The 22,847-nt window shown below is 37.2% G+C and overlaps 1 pseudogene; it reads left to right on the forward strand.

The window, feature by feature from the left end:
- The first annotated feature begins 19,239 nt into the window (after window positions 1-19,239).
- On the forward strand, window positions 19,240-20,125 carry LOC101442389 (S-adenosylmethionine decarboxylase proenzyme-like; annotated as a pseudogene).
- Window positions 20,126-22,847: the final 2,722 nt, after the last annotated feature.

The raw sequence follows: 22,847 nt of genomic DNA on the forward strand, positions 1-22,847 counted from the left end.
AAAAGAGAGACAAAGGGGAGAGTCAAGGTGAGATGCAGCAGAAACCAGGAACTGAGGTGGCACAAATGACAGGGAACCTCTCTCCACAGAGGTCCCCATGATCGAATCCCAGTGAATCCTAGAGGAGAAAAACGAGAAGAGAAGACAAAAAGAGAAATAGATACAGAAGATCATATAGCAAATGGACACAGACAGCAAAAACAGCAGGGCAGGGAGGAGAGTGAGGGGGTAAAAAAATCATAGGGGAGAGGATGTGGAGAGGATGTGGGCACCTACCTACCTCATGGGAGGTCCCAGTTTCGGTTCCCAGAACCTCCTAAAGAAGATGAGCAGTGAGCTGACACAACAGGCAAGATAACACAAAATGATGCAATGAGATGACACAATGAGATGACACAAACAAGCAGGGAGATGATGTGGCTCAAGCAGTTGGGTACCTCCCTCCCATATGAGAGGTCCTGGGTGTGGTTCCAGTGCCTCCTAAAAGAAGATGAGGAAACAGAGAGAACACACAACGAACAGACACAGAGAATAGACAATGAGCACAAGCAACAAGGAGGTGTGGAAATAAAATCTCTTTAAAAAATCATAAATAAAATTAACATGAATAATTAAAAGGTAAATTATAAACTGGGAAGATTACTTCTAATATATATGAGATTCTACCATTCTCTATTTAGAATTTTGTATTGATATACAAAATGTGTGTATTTTTATGAATGCATATATGTGTGTATATATTTCCTAGCAATTTCTCCTGAAAGGACATAAAAGCAAAGTCATCCCAGAAGAAATGAGTACACACAGTACCCATATTTTGGCTAAGAATACCATTCCATGTTAAAAAGAATCATGCATCCTTGGAGAAATGACAACTTCTGGGTTTAGGGAGAGTGAGTATATGATGAGCCTGGAATAGCTTGTTAGGCCAGAAAGTAATATCTAATTAGGCCAGAAAGTAAGGAAATGTTCCAAAAAATGGATGGAGGCTAATAAAAACACAGGGGCCAGATTGAAGGGGCTTCCACAGTGCAATTCATGAACATTTTGAGCACCAAAATAATAAATACAAATGAACTATGAAGCATGGAAATATAGAAATCCATGAGTCCATAAGACATTAGAAAGATAAAGGGGGATTGGGGAGAGAAGGTGGGAAGAGGGAGGGAAGAAAGGGAAGGGATGAGAGAGGAAAGGGAGAGGAGGGGAGAGTGAGAGAAGAAAGAGGAGAAAGAGAAGAAAGGGAGAGAAGAGAGAACTCTGGTTTACAGTAGATGAAGAGTACCAACTAGTAAACATGGAGGGAATGCTGCAGCTTAAAAAATCATCATTTTGCAACCATAGTAAAGATCAGTCAGGCAAGGATCATCAACAGATGCTAAATCTAAGGGGAAATTTTGATGATAAGCAGAATATTTGCATAATCTTAAAGTGTCTCCCCATAGATTGTTTAGTAGTTTCAAGGGGGGAAATACTAATTATACAGTGGCAAAAATCAGACTACAACTTGATTAGGTGATCAAAATTAGCACCACCATTGAGAGGCCAATGGGTAGAGTGCCTCCAGATGGGTATGTTCAGAAAGATGCAGCCTCTCGCATATAGTAAGAGGTAGGGATACATTTCTTAAATGTAATCATGAAAAAAATATCAGAAACACCCAAAATGAGGAGCATTCTAATTTAAAAAAGGAAGGACCACATTGTTTTATAATGTTAACATCATAAAAGACAAAGGCTATGGAAATGTTCCAGATTAAAGGAGTTTGAAGAGCCACAACAACTAAGCGCAATATTTGATCCTAGACTGGATCCTGACTTGGAGAAAAACAATGCTATAAAGGATATTATTAGATCAATTTACAAAACTGGAATGTTGACAATAGATTAAATGACAATATTGTATGATGTAAATTTACTTACATCATTGATCATTGTACTTTGATTATGTAGAGAGCATTTTTACTCTTAGAAACACACTGAAGTACTCCTGAAGAATTTAGAGGAAAAGGGTCACAATGTATGCAACTTTACTCTCAAATAGTTTAGGAAAAAATTAGAGAAACTATGATAAAGAAAAATGGGCAAAATGTTAATATGTGAATCTGGGTAAACATGTACAGGTTTTTTCATAGTAGTTCTGTACTTGCAATTTTCTGTCAGTGTGAAATTATTTCCAAATGAAAGTTTGGGGGAAATATCACAACAAAAAACCTAATATCCCAATCAGAAAAGTGGGCACAGGACATGAGCAGACAGTGCACATAATAATAAACATATGAAAGAATGTTCAGCCTTAGTCATAAAAATTGCAAATTAAAATATTTGTCACTTAAGTCAGGTCTTGCTATATCACCTTTTCAGTAGGCTTGCCTTGACTTCTTTCATTAAAATTGCAACCCTCTTGACTCCCCACTCTCTTACCTTGCCGTTTTTTTTTCTATACTAAATGATTTACTTATTCATTACATTTATTATTTTTGTTTGTCTCCCCCAGTAGAATGTAAGTTTCATGAGGGCAGGAATTGTTTCTTTTTTCACTAATCCCAAGCACTAAAGATATATCTGTTGATTGAATGAAGCAATTTGACAGTTGTTTTTAATGAGAATAATATTCCAAAAGTGGGCAAAAGTATGAATAGTCAGACTCTCTCAGGTACTGCTGCCAGGAGGGCAAAGTTATTAAATGAAATATATACATTCATGCTATAAAATACTAGACAAGCATTATGCTGGACAATGTGGCAAGATGTTGTTTACATCGTATGTGAAAATACAAATTTTTAAATAGCATGTACAGTATGTTTCCACCAAATTTACAAAAAAGAAAAAGAAAAAACATTGAATATAAGCAGAATATATACAACAAAATCTTACATATAGAGTAAGATTATAAGGTTTTGTTGTTTTTGTTTCTGTTTTTTTTTTTTACTTCTTTTGCCATATTTATTTTCTACAATGAATATGCAAGCAGGGATAAATAATTTAAGTAGGAATTACCCAAAGAATAAAAATATGCTTTCCTGTTTTAACAAAGATATCAAAATAGTAAGAAAATATTTTAAAAGATTTAATATATGGTTATATTAATGGAAAGTAAAACAAAAAGACACAGAGGATCAAATGTAGCACATTGAAATGTCCTCACAATTGTCTATTATTTTTAAACTGCAAAATGTGTAAATGTGCATTCAATAAATTTTATTAAAGTTTCTTGACAAAAGGCCGGTTTGCTTGTCAGTCAGACAAGGATATTCCTCTGGAACAAAAACCATAAATTTTCACCATCCCTGAAGCTGACTCAGGTGTGTTGGCTGAAGATGGAGGCTGATTTTCACTCCCTTATGAAGCTGGACTTCCTTTCAATCTGGGATGAGGCCATGAGAACAAAAGCCTCCCATCCCTAACCCTCAGACCAACCACTGGAAATAGCACAGTTTAGTGTGAAAATTCATTCTGGGAGGTTTGATGCCACAAAAAATCATGCATGTTTTGTTTTGTTTAAAGGTCTGTGGTTTATGAAATTCTAGATTCATTATGGATGCTTAGGTATGAGTCCCAGAACTGGTACATAATATGGCAATATGGGAGAAAACACCAAACGTAAGTTACCCTTTTTTTTTTTAATCCATCAGATAATTACAGAGAATAAGGTCAATTTAGCAACTACTATAAAATACTGCCCTCTGGTGTTAGATCATTCCATATTTATTAACATATCACAAAAAGAAAAGAGCAAACCCTTTTTTAAGTATAAAACCACTACCTTCAGGGACTAGTGTTTCCAACTTAAAAAATAAGAACACAAAACCCTGCAGGAATTTTATAGGTATGTATTGTGAACACCTTTTCTACTGTGCCTGAAAAATGCCAAGTAATGTTATTACAAGCTGTCTATGCCAATTCACATCAGAGAATCTTCTCTCCAGGAACCGCATTCAACTCTCCCTCACTTTTTTTTAATGACTAAAAATTTATTCTATTTTTTCTATCATGGTAGTACACTTCGCAGGTCACAGTAAAGATTATTTACAGAGGGGGTGGTATGATACAGTGCGTCAGCCTAATAATTTTCTCTGCAGAATATATTTTAAAGAAGTCTTCTTTCTACATAAGTCACCACTTTTATAACTTTCATATATAGAGTAAGCTTCTCATCAACAAATTTAGAACAAGTAAAAAAACAAGGAAAAATAATATATAACATACCTTACGGACAAATGAGGTAAACTCCTTAAAATTGTGTTAATTGTTAATGCAGTTCTCCCGCATCTTTTTTTAGTATATCTTTTTTTATTAGAGAAATTGTGAGCTTACAAACAATCATGTATATTGTGCAGAATTCCCAGACATCACCAGTCCACCAACACAACACATCGTTGTGGAACATATGCTATAGATCATAAAAGAACTTCCTCAGCCTTTGTGAGCCCCCAGGGTGGGGACGCTGTGGCTCCCTGGAGCCAGACACGCATTCAGCTCCCTTTGGACATCAAGATGCCTAAGAAAGCTGGTGGGACAAAAAAGGTTTGACACCTGAAGCAGTAATGTAGCTATTGGAGACCTTCCTCAGAAGGAGAGGCTAATGCTGAGCTCTGGCAGTACCTTTCCAAGGTCTTAGAGCTCAGGAAGAGTGATGTGGTTTTGGATAAGGGTGGCAAATCTCGTGAGAAGGTGGTGATCCTTTTGGCCTCCACAACTCCAGAAGATCTTGGAGAAATTAAATAAGCCAAGCTGAAAACAAATAGAGGCCAGAAATGAAGCAAACATCCCTGAGAAACTTTTTTTACTGCTAAAAATGAAGAGGTTGTTTAGTAGGAAAAATATTTAAATGCACAGAAAAACATGAAATATATTTTTAAATTAAGATCAAGACTTAAAAAAAGTAGAAATTTAAAAAGTGCTATACATTGGTTACAGGGTTTTAAATCCCTGACCCAAAACAGCTTGGAGCATGTAACTAAGATTTCATGGCACTACAAAACAATGGAGCTGGAAAGGATATTCGAAATGACTTGACTTTACCACTTTCATTTTATGATGGAGCTTCTAGTATCCAGAGTTGAGAGACTTAAGATCACACCATGCAGGGTGGTGACTAGAACCCAGATCCCCCCTTTTTTAAAAGACATATTTGTTTATTATCACTTTTTTAAAAAAATTATCCCCCACCCTGATGGTTCTCTCTTCTCTCTGCTCATCTTCTCCAGGAGGCACTGGGACCCAAACCTGGGACCTCCTCCCATGTGGCAGGCAGATGCCCAACTGTTTGAGCACATCTGCTTCCCAAGATGCCCTGATTCCTAGTTGAATGCAGTTTATTGTGATTGAAAATTAAAATGACAATATTTCCATTCATGCTTCAATTGTTTAGAACATTTCTGGAATTCTGGGGATTGCCTTCTAATCCAGTTTACAAGTATCAGAAGCATACCTGTTACACTGCTTTGTAGTCTTACCTTATATTTTAAAATGCTTATCTAAATGCAAAAAAAAAAAAAAAAAAAAGGTTTTCTATATCTTTTTAAAACTATATTGAGCCTTTTATGAAAAAGTAAATAAGAATAATCAAAATTTGTAATCTATTGATGTTGATTATAATTTTTAGAAGTCAACGAATGCTTTTCTCCCCAGAACATTGATGATAATGGCATTTATCAAATCTGGTAGTTCATGTGAATCTCCAAAGATCCTTAAAAGAAGAAAGAGGATCTGGAAGCTATTTTCAATATTTGTAAATCCTATCAGAGAGAAGTGGATGTGGCTTAAGTGATAGAGCTCCCACCTACCATATGGGAGGACCCGGTTCGATCCCTGGGGCTTCTTGGTGAAAAAGAAGAAGAGAAAGAGTCCCCATGCAGTGAGCCAGTGCCGGTGCAGAGTGCCCGTGTGGTGAGCCAGTGCCTGCGCGAGTGAGTCACGCAGCAAGATGATGACATATCAAATTGAGAGACAAGGGGAGAGTCAAGGTGAAGGGCAGTAGAAACCAAGAGGTGGCGCCATTGACAGGAAACCTCTCTCCACATCAGAGGTCTCCAGGATCAAATTCCAGTGAAACCTAGGGAAGAGAAAATGAGAAGAGAAGACAACACAGACAGCAAAAACAGCAGGGCAGGAGGAGGGGAGGGGAGTGAAGTAAATAATTAAATCTTTTTTTTTAAAGCCTGTCAGAAACCATATCTATACTAAAGCCTCAAAAGCTAAAAAAGAAAAAAAGAACATTATCAGGCTATTACCACTAACTGTGGTCCATAGCTTACTAATATTTGGCATATTTTTTCCGTATATACCCTTTTATAAACACCATGTATTAGTAGTGTACATTTGTTATAGTTCATGAGAAAACACTCTCATATTTATATGTTAACCACAGTCTATCTTCACCCACATGATTCACTGTGTTATACATTCCTCTGCTTTGTAGAATCTATTCTAAGTGTACACTCAGTGGTTTTCACTTTTATCACAGAGTTGTGCAGTCATTGCCTCAGGAAATTTTTTAGTAAATTCCTTAGTCCAAAAGAAAAAATCTCACTGTCTCTTTTTATTAAATAGTATTTTTTTTAAGTTTCTGTTGGGAGAAATTTCTGAAAAATAAAGATTTTTTTCTATTAATTTTAATAGGAAGAATAAAATAGAAGTGATACTGTATATACTATATAATTTAGAAACTAAAAATATAAGCCAAATTTTACCAAAAAAGCAAGCAGAAACAACAGAGAAGCAGGTGATAACTGTCTATATATTGATCATCTTATTCTTGCTTAAAGATGCTTCACAGAAAGTGATTTGGGAGGGTGGGGTCTGGTTGTTACACCCACAGAAATTATACGTGCAAATTCAGCAGCCTGGCTCAGGGAAATTCAAAAGGGTAATTAAACATAAATAGCACTGTGCAATCCACTGAGCTAAAAACAGTCTCTCAAAGAGGTTATTTTAAAAGCAGGGAAACAATGTTTATGTTCTCCCACATAAACAGAGTTTACAGTATCTAATTCTCAATTTGGATATAAATAAGCTCAAATAGCTATGATTTAAAATTTTGTCTGATTTGACACATGAAATGTGTAGGTATTTAATGCTTATTAGAAAAAAAAATGACCTAAATTTCATTACTTTTGAAAGAGCTATTTTGTAAGCAAATTGTTTCTGTATGCTATACATTAATTATAACTTCTTAATAAATTTTTAAACAAAATGCTTACTGAAATTAATAAAAATAATCATTGTGATGGACAATGTCCATCCCAAGGAACAGAAAGTGTCTGCGACTACAAGACACTTCCATCCATCTGCCCCACAGAATCTAAGTCTCCTCTCAGCCAGAAATAGAATGGGTATCACCATCCCAAAATCCTCAAGATTGGGGAATAAACAATGGATTAAAGTAGACTTATTATTATTCTAGCAATGGAAGAACATATCACTGACATAAAGGCAGTGGCCATCAGAGGTTCAGAGGGGAGAGAGAGAGGGAAGAACAGGTGTAACATGGGGGCACTTTTGGAACATTGGAATTGTCCTGCATTACATTGTAATGATGGCTAGGGGGGCAGAGTAAAAACGATAATGTAAATTATATTCCATGGTTAGTAGCAACGCTTCAATATATGTTCATCAATTGTAACAAATGTACCACACTAATGAAAGATGTTGTTAATATGGGAAAGTATGGGAGGGGGAGAGGGTGGGACATATGAGAATCCCCTATATTTTTGATGTGACATTTATGTAATCTAAAGCTTCATAAAAATTGGGGAGAGACATAAACCTCATGCTAACCTACAGCTGAGATCAGAAGAAGCTGGGACCATGAAGCCTTCAGAGGAAGAAGCAAGGCTGAACTCTCGCAGACATTGCCCACAATCTTGCTTACTGCATGGCCAATGACTTTGGGTCAGAAGTTACCTCTTATGGTACCTTGAGTTGAACTCCTTAACGGTCTTGTGACTGTAAGCTTCTACCCCAATAAATACCCTTTATAAAAGCAAAAAAATAAAAAATAAAAATAAAAAAATAAAAAAAATAAAAAATAAAGCTTCATAAAAATAAAAATATTTAATTAAAATTAAAATATTTTTTTAAAAATAGGTATCTCAAAAAAAAATCATCATCATCATCACCTTTGACCAAAGAACATTTTGGCGTAACCATGTGACAGAAATTATAACAATAATAATAATAGCTCATATTTATTAACAATTTAATAAGTATCAGAAGCTAACAAGTACTTTGCCAAAATTATCCCATTTAATCACCCCTAAACTCCGTAAGATAGGTATACTGCCATTTTATAGAAGGAAATGTCACACACTGAGGTTAATTTTCCCAAGATCATACAACTAGTGGCATTAAAACCCAGGGACTCTGACTTCAGAAGTCATGCTCTTAAACGCCTGCTATACTGATCACTAGTGCAAAGCGCATTTGTGCAAAGAAGTTATTCAATTTGGGATACAACATAAAATGAGCTAATTTTCTGCACTTATAACATATGTAACAAAAAAGTTAATATCCAGAATTTATAATGAGGTCTATATTAATCAGCCAAAGGGGTGCTGATGCAAAGTACCAGAAATCTGTTGGCTTTTATAAAGAATATTTATTTGGGGTAGAAGCTTACAGTTACCAGACCATAAAACGTAACTTACTTCCCTTACCAGTCTGTTGCCACATGTTGAAGCAAGGCGGCCGGTCTCTGAGAGGGTTGAGTCTTCCTCTTCCTATTAAGGCTCTGTGGTCCTAGCTTCTTCCAATATCAGCTGTAGGCTGGGATAAGTCTCATCTCTCTCCTGGGCCTTGTTTCTCTCAGGGATCAGGTGCTCTGCTCATTCCACAAGGCCAGCTTAACAGCTTGTCTCTCTTCCCAGAGCCTCTGCTGTGTCTATTGAAGCCTTCTCTCTTTCCTCACATATCTGCTTCTCTGTGTATTTACTTCCCAGGGTTCCAGCATCCAAAACTCCAACTCATCCAGCTCCTACTGATGTGGCCCAATCAAAGCCTTAATCATAATTTAATCAAGTAAAAGTGAAACCTCTGAATCCAATACAATCTAATATGCCCTGAGGAACAAACCAATTTACAAACATAATCCAGTATCTATTTTTGGAATTCATAAATAATATCAAATTGCTACAAAGGCCTACAAAAAAAATAAGAAAAACTATTCAATGGAAAAATAGGGAAGGAATATGGAACATGCAATTACCTAATTTATACCACTTGTCTTGACATGATATTCCCTTTCCTATTTGTTATCTCCATTTAAATGTCTAATAGCCCTTTATCATGGCTGCCAAGAACTTAATATAAGGTGGCCTTTCAGATTCTTGAGAGTTTATAACTCCCACCAATAGGCTTTATGTATATGTGTGTATATTTCAAATACATAGAGATTTTTACACATTTGCATGCAACAACACATAGGCATATATCCAAAAACATACGCACTTAAAGAAACAGATATTTACAAAAAAGGTGACAATTTCTATTACACTGAATAGTTTACTACTTTTAAGATTGCTTCTACCTATGCATAAAAGGAAGCCTTTCTAAGAAATACTGATTTAACAATAAAAATTCCTGTAACATTAAAGTACCAAATTTAATTGGTCACATGATTTTATTTTTCTCTACAATTAAAAAAAATAAGAGGCAATATGGGTCTTCCAGCCCAGACATAATAAAATAATTGATATTAGAACTGCCCTTCTACTGCAAACAACTGGAAAGATGGGCAAAATGTATAAGCCAACTGTTTTCAGTCATTGAACAATAGACAACACAAGACTATGATCACTGAGAAAAGGGAAACAAGCAATGTAAGCCTTACAATTACCCTAATTTCCGTCTGGAGAATGGTAAGGTAGAGGGATCCCAAAAAGAATCTGACTGCCTCAGTTAGCTCTAAAGAAAGATATCAGAGTTCCCAAAGGGTGAAGTAGCTGGAATTTGTGGAGCAGAATACCAAAGAGGGAAGAAGCAGATGTGCCTCAACTGATAGAGCATCTGCCTACCATATAGGAGGTCCAGAGTTCAAACCCAGGGCCTCCTAGCCCATGTGGTGAGCTGGCCCATGCGCAGTGCTGATGCACGCAAGGAGTGCCGTGCCATGGAGGGGTGTCCCCCACATAGGGGAGCCCCACTCGCAAGGAGTATGCCCTGCAAGGAGAGCCGCCCCATGCGAAAAAAGTGTAGCCCGCTCAGGAGTGGCGCTGCACACATGGAGAGCTGATGCAGAAAGATGATGCTACAAAAAGAGACACAGATTCCCAGTGCCATCAAGAATGCAAGCAGACACAGAAGAACACACAGCAAAGAGACACAAGAGAGCAGACAATGGCGGGGGGGGGGGGGGGGAGAGGGAAGGGAAGAGAAATAAATAAAATAACTCTTTTTTTAAAAAAAAAAAGAATACCAGAGAAGAGGTAGCTGCACAGAGAAAGAGCTCCAGATACCTTCATAGGGGACCTCTTGGGACTTTGGCTAAATTCCAAATCATGCAGGCATAGGGTTAGATATTGTGATGGTTAGACTATTGTGTCAATTCGGCCAGGTAATTGTGCCCAAATGTTTGGTCAAGCAAGCATTGGGCTAACTGTAATATAAGGGTTTTATGGACTTTAGTCACCATTGACTTTACTGCAGTGGTAAATCATAGATAGCTGATTACAATTACATCAATCAGGGAGATTGCTATCAGCAATGAGTGACGCTTAACCCAATCAGATGAATGCCTTAAAAGGGGAAGGAGTTCAGTGCCTTGTCAGTGGGCACTACTTTGGAATTTGTGTTCCTGAGTGTGATGGAGTTGGACTCAGATGTGACCTTTCTACACATATCTCTTCTGTCACTTTTACTCAACCTGTGGTTGGCTCTGGGGTACTCAGAGAGACTTGAATTTCTGGACTGGCCATGTGTCAGCTGGGCCCTGAGCCTCAGGAGAGTTCCAACTCCTACTGTCCAGTTCGTTGGACTTACCCAGCTCAGCTAACAGGGAGGTGAAGATGGTCAACCACCATACCAGAGAACCAGGAGTGCCGACAACTGCAAGCAGGACAATCGCATCCATCAACCATGTGGGATTTAGAGGTAGAGTGGACATCACCATCCCAGGGTCCACAGGGTGGAGGAAAAAAATATGGATTAGAGTGGACTTACTGGTATTCTACTATAGAACTATTGTGACTGGTAATGGAAAAAATTGTAGCATTGATGTGGAAAAAGTGGCCACGGTAGTTGCTGAGGGCAGGGAGAGGGAAGAAGAGATTTGATGTGGTGGCATTTTCGGGACTTGGAGTTGTCCGAAATTATATTGCAGGGACAGATACTGGACATTATATATCCTGCCATAACCCACAGAATGTACTGGAGGAGAGTGTAAACTACAATGTAAACTATAATCCATGCAGTGCAGCAGTGCTCCAAAATGTATTCACCAAATGCAATGAATAGGCCACAATGATGAAAGAGGTTGTTCATGTGGGAGGAGTGGGGGGTATATGGGAACCTCTAATACTTTTCAATGTACACTTTTTGTGATCTATGTATTTCAAAAAAAATACAATTAAAAATTAAATTAATTTAAAAAATAAAAATTTAGAAAAGGGGAAGTGATTCCAGCATTGAAAGAGAATGTCCCAGCTCATCTTTGAACAGCCAACATTTCCCAGAACGCATCAAGAACCTTCATTTGACTTTCACTGGAGCCCCTGGTTGCAACCTGCCTGAGGAACCTGGACTTGTGCATCCCCACAGCTGCATGAGAAACTCTTATAAAATCGCATACTATTGACAGATATCTCTTGTTGATTCTGTTTCCCTAGAGAACACTGACTAATACAGATACCATAAGGCAAAGAAAATTTTCTTGAGAAAGGAAAGCTACCAGAGAGATACAAGCTAAAAAATAAACAGTAATAAAACAAAACAAAAAACTACAGGGATTCAAACACCAATAAACGGAGGAGAGTGACCTTGTTGAATACTCTGGGGATGGAGCAGAAACACCAGAAAGACTTTGTAGTAATTAGGCTAAAATAAAAGTTACTCTAGACCAGGGGTTCTTAACAAGGGGTCTGTGAGCTTGAGTTGAAATTTAAAAAAACATTATTCTTATGGGGCTATGTTGGTGTGGGTGTGATTCATTTATTAAATAATACACAATATAGTGTGGACTTATAAAGGGCCCATCGTTTTCACCTGAATGGCAAAGGGGTCTGTGGAACAAAAAAGGTTAAGAACCCCTGCTCTAGACTCACCCTAAAAGTTTTATAATAAGCCTCAATAGGACAATTTAAACCACAGATAAACTTCAACACAGAATTAAAGGAAAATATTTACATCACCAGCATGCAATAAAAGATTACTAGAAATGCAAAGAAATGGAAAAATGTGACCAACAACCAAGGGAAAAGTCAGTTGATAGAAGCAGACTCACAAATTATAGAGAGGACCAAATAAGCAAAGACTTCAAAACAGTATTATAAATATGTTCAAAGATTTAAAGGAAAACTTCAACACAATGATGGTAAAAATCAAAACTATTTTAAAAAATAGAAAATTTAAGGAGGAACCAAATGGAACTCCTAGAAATGAAAAATACAATATCTGAATAGAGAAATTCACCAAGTAGACTGAAGAGCAGATAAAGACTGCAAAAGAATGGATAAGTAAACTTAAAGGCAAGGTAGTAGAAACTATTCAACTTGAATCACAAAAAAAATAAAGGAACTCTCTCAAAAAAAATTAACAGAGTGTCTGTGACCTTGTCAGACAATGTTACATGGTCTGACATATGTGTAACTGAAAGGAGGACTGTAGGCAGAAAAAAAATTATAGAAATAATAGCTGAAACTCTTCCAAATTTTCTGAAACTATACAACTCCCATTGAAGAGGATCTCACAGCAAAAAAAAAAAAAAAAATTATACAGCATACAAGAATGCAAGTCTCTAAAAGGGAGAGTAAGTAGACCAAGAAGTAGAGATGATAAGATATTTTTTAAAACCCTATAAAATTAATATTTTTAAAATATTTAAGGAAACTTCAAAAAGGAAACCTATTTCTTAAAAAAAAGAAGGGTAGACATTTAAGAAACTTCTAGAAATGATAAATATAGTCATTAAAATTTAAAAGTTGATGAATGGAGTAAATGGATAGACAAAGCTGGAGAGAGAATAAACAAACCAGAAAACATGAAAAATTACCCAGAATATCAGAGACAGAGACAAAGACATGGAAAGTATGAAAAAGTGATCAGTATACATTAAAAAAATAGAATGATAATGCCCAACATGTATCTAATAGGAATGCCACAAATTGAGCATTGAGAGAGAAGAGGCAAAGTAATATTTCAAGATATAATGGTTGAAGATTTTCCAGCATTTCAGAAGCTATGAGTTCTTAGTACTGAGTAGGATAAGTAAAACAAATCCATCAACATATCTTAGTAAAACTTAGAGACTAGATCAAATATAAGAATATAATCTTAAAAAGCTACCATAAAGAAAAATCAGATACATATAACACATGCACACACACACAAAGATAATCAGACCCACAGCACACACTTCTCATCAAAATTATATATACCAACCCTAGTCAACTGATAGTATAAAAGTATTTAGGAAAAATAATTGTAATTCTAGAAGTTCACACTCTGCTAAATTATCATTCAAGAGTGAGAGTGAAATAAAGACATTTTCAAACAAATATTGTATATACCACTCACAGACTTTTGCTGAAAGAATTACTAATAGGTATACTTTAGGAAGAAGGAAAATTGAGTCCCCAAAAATGGATGCAAGAAGAAATGGTAAGCAATGAATTTGATAAACATATCTAAATAAATATTAACTATAAAAAACATTATAAAAAAACAATATCTGGGAAACAGATGTGGCTCAAGCAGTTGGGCTCCCGTCTACCATATGGAGAGTCCAGGGTTTAATGCCCAGGGCCTCCTGGTGAAGGCAAGCTGGCCCACACAGTGAGCTGGCCCATGCAGCGTTCTGGTCCACGTTGGAGTGCCACCCCGCACAGGAGTGCCAGCTGACGCAGAGAACTGGCACTGCAAGATGACGCAACAAGGGACACAGAGGAGAGACAATGAGAAGATGTAGCAGAACAGGGAGCTGAGGTGGTGCAAGAGAAAGATAGCCTCTCTCCCACTCCAGAAGTTCCCAGGATTGATTCCCGGAGCCGCCCAATGAGAATACAAGCAGACACAGAAAGAACACACAGTGAATGAACACAGAGAGCAGACAACAGGGGGTGGGGGAAATAAATAAATAAATAATAAATTTTTTAAAAAACAATGTCCAGGGAGCAGATGTGACTCAAGCAATTGGGTGCCTACCTCCCACATGGGAGGTCCTAGGTTCAGTTCCTGATGCCTCCTAAAGAAGACAAAACAAACAATGAGCAGATGAGAAAAGACAATAACAAGCAGACGATGAGCAGACAACAAGCAAAACAGATAACAAGCAGGGAATGGATGTGGCTCAAGCAGTTGGGCACCTGCCTTCCACATGGGAAGTCCCCGGGTTTGGTTCCTGGTGTCTCTTAAAGAAGAAACCAGCATACAATGAACAAAATCCACAAGCAAAAAAAAACAAAAATGAGCGAAAAAAAACAAAACAAAACAATGTCCAGCTTTAGATAGGAGAAGTAATTAAAAAGAAGGTAGTATATTAAAACTACTCAATGATAATATCAATGATGGAAGGGGATCAGCATAAAAGTTTTCTAAAGTCCTTATATTATTCAGAGGAAAATGGAGATATTACTTAAAGTATACCGAGCATGTTAAAACGATAAAAGTAACCTCTAAAAGAAGAGAAATAGGATGTAAGGATTCCAAATTATTGACAGGGTAGGGAGGGAATAAAGCAAACCAGATGAATAGAACACAGGAGAGAAGTGGGAGAGGGGTAAGCGGGCTACATAGGAAGCATAACATGACAGAAATAAATCCAAATGTATTAACTTGGGTCTCCCCACCCCTTCCTCCAGCAAAACCTGAAACAAAGACAAATGCAAGTAGTTTATTTGGGAAGATACCCCAGAAAACACTGGTTGGGGGATAGGAAAGTAAGACAGAGAAGGGCAGACAGTCACAAAAGAGTGTACTGTGAAGCAAATTCGCATTGTAGATAACTAGCTTAATCTTGCTGGAGATTTCTGAGAGCAAAGGTAGAACTACAGTCCAAGTTATTTTACAAAGAGTGAAGAAGCTGGCATATATATTTCTTTGTCTGTCATTGGTTGAAAGACGCCAAAGGGCATTAGTTCTCAGGCATTTTCATCCTAGACTGCTTGTGGCTAAGCAGATTCCAACAATTAAGAGAAAACCTGAGACAAAGAGACACAGGAGTTGTCATATACTACTATGGTGAGGCAAGGCATCCCAGAGCTTCTGCTACAAATAGTATTCACAATTCATATAAATGAATTAAACTACCTACAAAAGACAGAGTCCTCAGATTGGACTTTTTAAAGTAGAAAATTACACTTATATGCTTTTTAAAAGGAGATATCTAGACACTCATATATCTCCTTGTCCTGCCACCTAAGATGTCTTAGAAGCAATGACATCCCAGTAAGAATGATTTTGGTTTCTAATACCATTCTCCAATACAAGGAACCAGGGGTCCTTGGAGAAATGGCTGATTCTAGGACCGGGACAGGAAATATACAAGGTAAGCCTCACACATCTTGTAGTACCAGAAAGTAAGGAAGTACTAAAAAAAAATTCTGTGGCACATCAGTGGGAATATGTCAAAGGAAAATGGGCCAACTGAAGGAGCTCTCAAAGGGTAAAGCTGGAACAATCTGAGCAAGAAAATAAGCATAATATTGGATTTTAATCCAAAATTGAATGTAAATATCCATGAGTCCATTTAGATATAAATAATGACTGAGTAAATGAATAAATTGGAAGAAGAGACAAATCTCCCATGCAGAAGAGTCTAAATAATTTTTATATTATCCACCCTCAAGGAGGTGGAGCGTAACTTCCTACTCCTTACATGTGAGCTACACACACTGACTTCCAAAGGCGCCATATGGAAAGGAAGGAAAAAGAGTATCTTTACAGTAGAGAAACCTGACAAAACACTACTTCAGCCAAAAGATCAAGGTTAACAACAACAGGGATAAATATGTTGATAATATATACTCTTGACATGATGTGAGCAGAACAGCACTTCATCTCTGCGGCCTTCTTGCCAAAAATCCATAACCCAGTCTAATTATGAGAAAAACATTAGATACAATTCCAGCTGAGGGACATTCTACAAAATACCTAACCAGGATTTTTCAAAATTATCAAAATTATCAAAAACAAGGAAAGTTTGAGCAATTGTCATAGCCGAGAGGAGCCTAGGAGACAAAACCACTAAAAGTAATGTGGGGTCCTGGGAGGGATCCTGAAACTGAAAAAGGACATTAGGTAAAAGCTAAAGACATATGAAGAAAGTATAGGCTTTAGTTAATAATGTGTGAACACATTGGTTCATTATTTGTAACAAACGTACCATACTAATGTAAGATGTTACTTAATGGTGGGGCTGGGTACAGGATAAATGGGAACTCTCTATACTATCTTCACAATTTTTCTGTAAATCGAAAGCTATATTTTAAAAAACTAAAATTTACTATCAAAAAAGAAATAGTCAGGGTTGTCTAGGGAAACAGAACTGACAGGGAGATAGCCGTAAATATTATGAGATTTTATAAAATTGTCTCACACAACCATGGGGATGCACGAGTCCAAATTCTGTAGGGCAGGCTGCAAGCCAGGAACTCCGATGAAGATCCTCAATGAATTCCCCAGGAGACTCTGGCTGTCTGAAGAGAGAAGGGAATTCTCTCTTCTGACTGCTGAAATCACTTCTCCTTTTAAGGCCTTCAACTGATTGGCAATATCTCTCATTGCTGAAGGCAATCTCCTCAGTTGATTGCAGATGCAGTCAACCATTGATGCAATCACCTCGCTGATGATTTAGGTCCATGAAATGGCCTACAGTACAATTTGTCCAGTGGTGGGTTGACCAAACAACCAGGCACCATTACCTGGCCAAGCTGACACACGAGCCTAACCATCAGAACACCTAAGTATACAAAGAGAGAATGAACGTAAAGGGACAGAAAAAGAAATAGCACGCAAGTGCTCACCCACATGAAGCTAACGTAACATGACAAAAAGGGACATAAGGCAGAATGCCTTCTTAAAGATAAAGCTAGTCATTACTTAATAACAATTCACCAGGAAAATATCAAGATCCTATAAGTACCTATCACTACCTTAAAGTATATGAACTGGATCCTCTTTTTTTCCCCAAAAAGAGGCTTTAATTCTGAAGACAGATCCTAAATAAAGTCCATAATGCTATCATTATTGACCAGCTTTTTCTGCAAAGTCCTAAACTGTACTTTGAAATTCTGAAAGGAACTACTCCAAATTTTACCTCATGAAACTTTAAGTAAAATTGTGAAATTGTAGTCATTCCTTAGGGCGGAAAAAAAAAGTAAAGAAAAATGTCTTAAGGGCAATTCACCTGGAAATTATCAAGGATATTCCACATTTAGACTTGAACTCTTGAGTTTATAATTTGGCAATAGCCTGAAGTAAAAACTAACTCAGTGGCTCACTTGCTTACTTAAAATTTACTCAATCTCCAACCAAGGACACTGTGTGAATTAGACCTGCACTTTATCAGGAGTCGCACAGTACTTGGGGGCTCTCAGGAAAACCTTCTGGCGACCTCAAGACCAGCAGGGATTGACCTCTAGGAGAATGTCCAGGCCTCAGTATCTGGAGACTGAAAGTAAGGGATAAATAAACTCAAAAAGACAGCTGGTTTAAAAAAAGACTGCAGAAAGAAAGGCCTCAAATGAGTCAATTAACAAGTAAGCAAGTATATTTTCAGAGTTTATAAGGAATGTCATATTACATTTACACGAATTTATAAAAGGAGAACAAGTTTCATAAATTAGAAGGTATGATTTGACTGGTTAAAACAAGACTGCTAAAGGTACAGTCAAATACCCTTCACTTCAGGGAGCAAGAAAGTGTGAAACGCATGTAGCCTGCCAATGTCAATGGTTAAGATTCCTTCTGTGCTACCAACTGCAAGTGACAACGAAATTCCTGGTGAGGCCTGCATAAGTTCTCTAGAATGTTAAACCTCCCACCTTGCGGTAAGTTCCACAGTCTCAGTTACTGCCAAAGTCAAATGAACACTTTTCTTTCTTTCAAGGACTAAGAAAACATTGTCTGGATTAATCTGCATTTTTATAATATACTTATACATACTTATATAACAATCATAAACACAACATATATTTGGAAAAATGAATATTCACAACCAATTTTCTCTGTCAAATGAGTCTTCTAACTCAGAGTCAATTACAAGATTCAAGGCATATACTTCATCATGTATATGTATGTGAGTGCAGGTATGTTTCTAAACTTAAAAACTATTGAGAATAAAACTCATTTTAATGAACTAATTTTTTTTAAATAATGAAAGGTAGTCATTTTTAAATGAGTCAAAAAAAGTCATTTTTAATGTTCGAAATGTTTCAAGGGAAGAAACAACTAACATTTATTAGCAACTACGAAATATATATGGTGTGTTGTGTGCAATCACCACATAAGAGAAGCATTATGAAGTCTATTTTATATATTACCACTCAGAAAGGCTAAGTGATTTGCATAAAAGCATAACATCTGGTAAATGACAGAACCGGGATTTTAATCCATATTTAGCTTTAAATCCTGTCCATACTGCCCAGCATAGAAATATACTCAGTAACAATATGAAGAACAAATGTTTAAAAGCCTTAATTTTTAAACTTTGTTAACCAGGACCACCACATAACTCCTAGAAAGCCAGTTAAATGCAAAGAAAAAAAAAATTACTAATATTATGCCCACATAGGCTTACACAGTATGGCCAGTGACACTGACATTAGCTAGCACTCGCTCTACTCCCTATTAACAGAGAAGCAGCAGACTACAAGAGACTGAACTGTATCTCCCTCTTGTTTCCAAAAGAATCGCATTTCGACTTTAGCTCACAAAAAAGCTGCGAAAATTTTATTAATCCTTTTTTTAAAAAAAAGCTAATATAAAATTAGAGGGGAAAAAAAAACCACAATCCACAGAGGCGGGAGAAAAGATTTAATTTAGTTGATTTTTCTGTGGTTGTTGGTTGTTCACTCATCTCACAGTGATGGAAGCTGCTCATTTTCCAAGAGACCAAGAAGCTGTTGGAGGTTTGGTTCTCCTGGCAGCAGCCCAACGCAAATCAAGGATCTGGGGACATACTTTTGAAGGATGTGCAAGGGTCAATCATAAGTGTGACAAAAACTGACATATGATCCCATCCTTTTACTGAAAGCACTGGTTCCCCTGTTGAAGCTTCTAGGGATTACAGTGGGTTTGACACAACTCAAAGCTTCTTATATTCTCGTAAGAAATTCAGGAAGCCTTCTCACCAAAGGTACCCACACCAGAATTTCCAGGAAGAAAGAGCTTCTTAATGCAATTTTCCCAAATGGAGCAGCATATTGTATGGGATGAGTGGATTCTGACTCTTGGTACTGGCATACTCTAGATTTCCAGAGTCACGTCATCAGTCAACCAGCTCAAACTCTGGAAATTCTGATGAATGAGTTTGACCCAGCAGTTACGGACCAGTTCTGCGTGAAAGAAGGTGTTACTGCAATGAATGTTACTTGTGAGAGTGGAATTCGTGGTTCTGTCACTGATGCCACTATCCAATCCTTGTGGGTATTTGATGAGTGGAATGAAATTGGATAGAATTTACTGGACTATTCACATAACTCCAGAACCAGAATTTTCTTATGTTAGCTTTGAAAAACTTAAGTCAGACTTCCTGTGATGATCTGATCAGGAAAGTTGTGGAAGCCTTCAAGCCAGGAAAATTCATGACCACCTGTTTGTTTGTAAATGAGGGTTCTAAATGTCGCACAGTGCTCTCTTCACCCCGGAAGATAGAAGGGTTTAAATGTGTTGATTGCTAGAGTGCTATGTTCAATGATTAAAATTTTGTTTTTACCAGCTTTGTTAAGAATCAGCAACAACAGCAGAGTTGATTTTTAAAAAATGAAGAAAAATGAAAAAAGAGAACACACACGGAAGAAGGTGGTGGCTGATTTCTAGATATTGATACTGGGGGCCATGCTTTCCATAACCACCACCTTGTAGTTGTGGGAAACTATAGTTGTAATCATAGTATAATCACTTTGAACTGTTGTATGCATTATTATATCAAGGAATTAGATGTGTTGCACGAATGCTCTATTCTGTGTCTAGGTATTCTATGCCATTCTTGCTGTGAAACTGAAGTGCACATAGAAAAAAATCTTTTACTGTATGAAATTTTACAACACATGTGAAAACAATTCAATTTGGTTTATGCATAATGTAATATTTCTCCAGGTATCAACCAAATTCCTCACAGACAAGGCCTTCATCCTTATTAGGTGTTGGCCTCAGCCTAACCATCCGGGAATGTTCTATTAAATTGATGCCTAAATTTACATCAATACCTCCAGTTTCTAGAACATACTCTCTACTAATGTTACTAAAACCAGTTTCTACTTCATACAGATGTTTTTGCAACAGCCATGAAAGTTTTTCTTCCACAAGTCAAGTCCTATTAAGAAAATGGGGGGAAACGGACTTTGGCCCAGTGGTTAGGGCGTCCGTCTACCACATGGGAGGTCCGTGGTTCAAACCCCGGGCCTCCTTGACCCGTGTGGAGCTGGCCAGGCGCAGTGCTGATGCGCGCAAGGAGTGCCGTGCCACGCAAGGTGTGCCCCACGCACAAGGAGTGCGCCCGTGAGGAAACCCGCCCAGCGTGAAAAGAAAGAGCAGCCTGCCCAGAAATGGCGCCGCCCACACTTCCCATGCCGCTGACGACAACAGAAGCGGACAAAGACGCAGCAAATAGACACCGAGACAACCAGGGGAGGGGGGGAAATTAAATAAATAAATAAATCTTTTAAAAAAAAAAAAAAAAAAGAAAGAAAATGACTGCAGTTATTATTTTGTGAATTATTTTAACATTATTTCTTCCTCCATTTGTAGTCCTCACCATGGAGTTCCTTCCCTTCAGTCCCTCAAATAAAACAATACTCTCTTACACTGTGGGTTTATACTAATATGATACTCCAGAGGGGAAAGGGGAGTAAACCCTGGTTCCAATTTTCTTTTAAGGTCAAGTAATTTGGTCTCCCTTTTCTTTGGTAGATGGTGACAAAAATAAACATTAGAGTATTGTAGCTTGAGAATAGGGTGCCTGGACAGAACTGTATGGAAATCTGAAACCATGCTGTGTTTCCCAGTATAGTACAATGATGTTTAGTGCAAAATTTATTAGAGAGATTTAGTTTATAGGTTCTACTGTGTGGCAGTTTGGGATTATTTTATAAATCCCAAAAGGAGAAAGATATTATTTGTAAATTAATCTATTCCTCTGGGTGTGACACCCTTTGTTTGCATTAAATTCATCTGAGGTGTCTTTGATTAGATTAGAAGCAGCAGAGCAGCTGAGTCTAAGAAAGGAAGTCTAGAGGGGAAGGCTGAAACCTCACAGAGATCACCCATCATCTTGCTTCCACACATGGCAGCTGACTTTGGTGAGAAATTACCTATTATGGAACCTTGAGTTGGACTTTCCATGGCCTTGGGACTTTAAGCTTTTACCCCAAATAAATACCCTTTATAAAAGCCAACAGATTTTTGGTACTTCGCATCAGCATACCTTTGGCAGACTAATACAGACTGGATTCAATAAATCAAATCAGTTTGGTTCATTCACTTCAACTTTTACTTCAGCAGCCATTTCCACTAATTTCCATTAATAATACACTGAAAGCTTTGGTTCAAGGCAGAATCGGTGTCTTTTCTAACCTATCTTGTGACTCAAAGTTCTGTGACTTTGTGATCTATGATGCATGTGATAGTGTTCTCACTTCCTCTGTTCCTTTCATTATGCTTTGAAAGGATAAATGAAGTGACTGCTCAGAATGAGAGCTGTCCAGGTTATTCAGGTGATCAAAGTGAGGCTGAATGCTATTCATAATACATAACATAAAATTCCAAAATAGTCACTTAATGGGAAATGATAAGAAATGTATGCTGTCAAGAGTAGGTATCTTTTTAGTGACATTTACAAAATCTGTGGAATTTAAGCAGCTAAGGGAACAGCGAAGCTAATTAATTTTGTATTTCTTCTTGTCCTCAACATTTTTTTTATTCTTTCTGGATTAGTGCCGTGATGTTTTGTTCCATCCATATTGATCATGAAACACCTCTTCTTCTAACCAAAATCTACTTGGTTTGAAATCAAGTGGTTGGAACACTGTTTGGACTTATTTTAAGCACGCTGTTGAAAGTTTCATTAAAGCAACATTCAATCAATGTGTAATCAGTTTCTGTTTTGCAGGTAGCATAGCACCTAATGTTTTGGTTCTCTGGTTTTTTGAGGAAAATACCCGAGTGGATTTTGTTCTTGAACAGTATCCCAACAGATTTTGATGACATTTGTTGACTTGAGATCTGGTTTTTTTGTTTGTTTGTTTTGTTTTGTTTTAAGTAGAAGTCTACCTAATGTTAATAAAGTGCAAAAATTTGTATGGGGGAGAAAAAAGCCTAGGAAAACAAAAACCGTAGATTAGATAGTAATCAAAATTTTAGTGTGATAAAGGAGGGGAAGTTTTGGTGCCATAAATTCTCCCTTCATGGAGTTGAACTTAAATCAGTTGAAATGCATTTCTGTACCACCATTTATGCTTCAGTGAAAGTTTACTT

The sequence above is a fragment of the Dasypus novemcinctus genome, chromosome 18 (genome assembly GCF_030445035.2).
Source record: "Dasypus novemcinctus isolate mDasNov1 chromosome 18, mDasNov1.1.hap2, whole genome shotgun sequence".
NCBI lineage: Eukaryota > Metazoa > Chordata > Mammalia > Cingulata > Dasypodidae > Dasypus > Dasypus novemcinctus.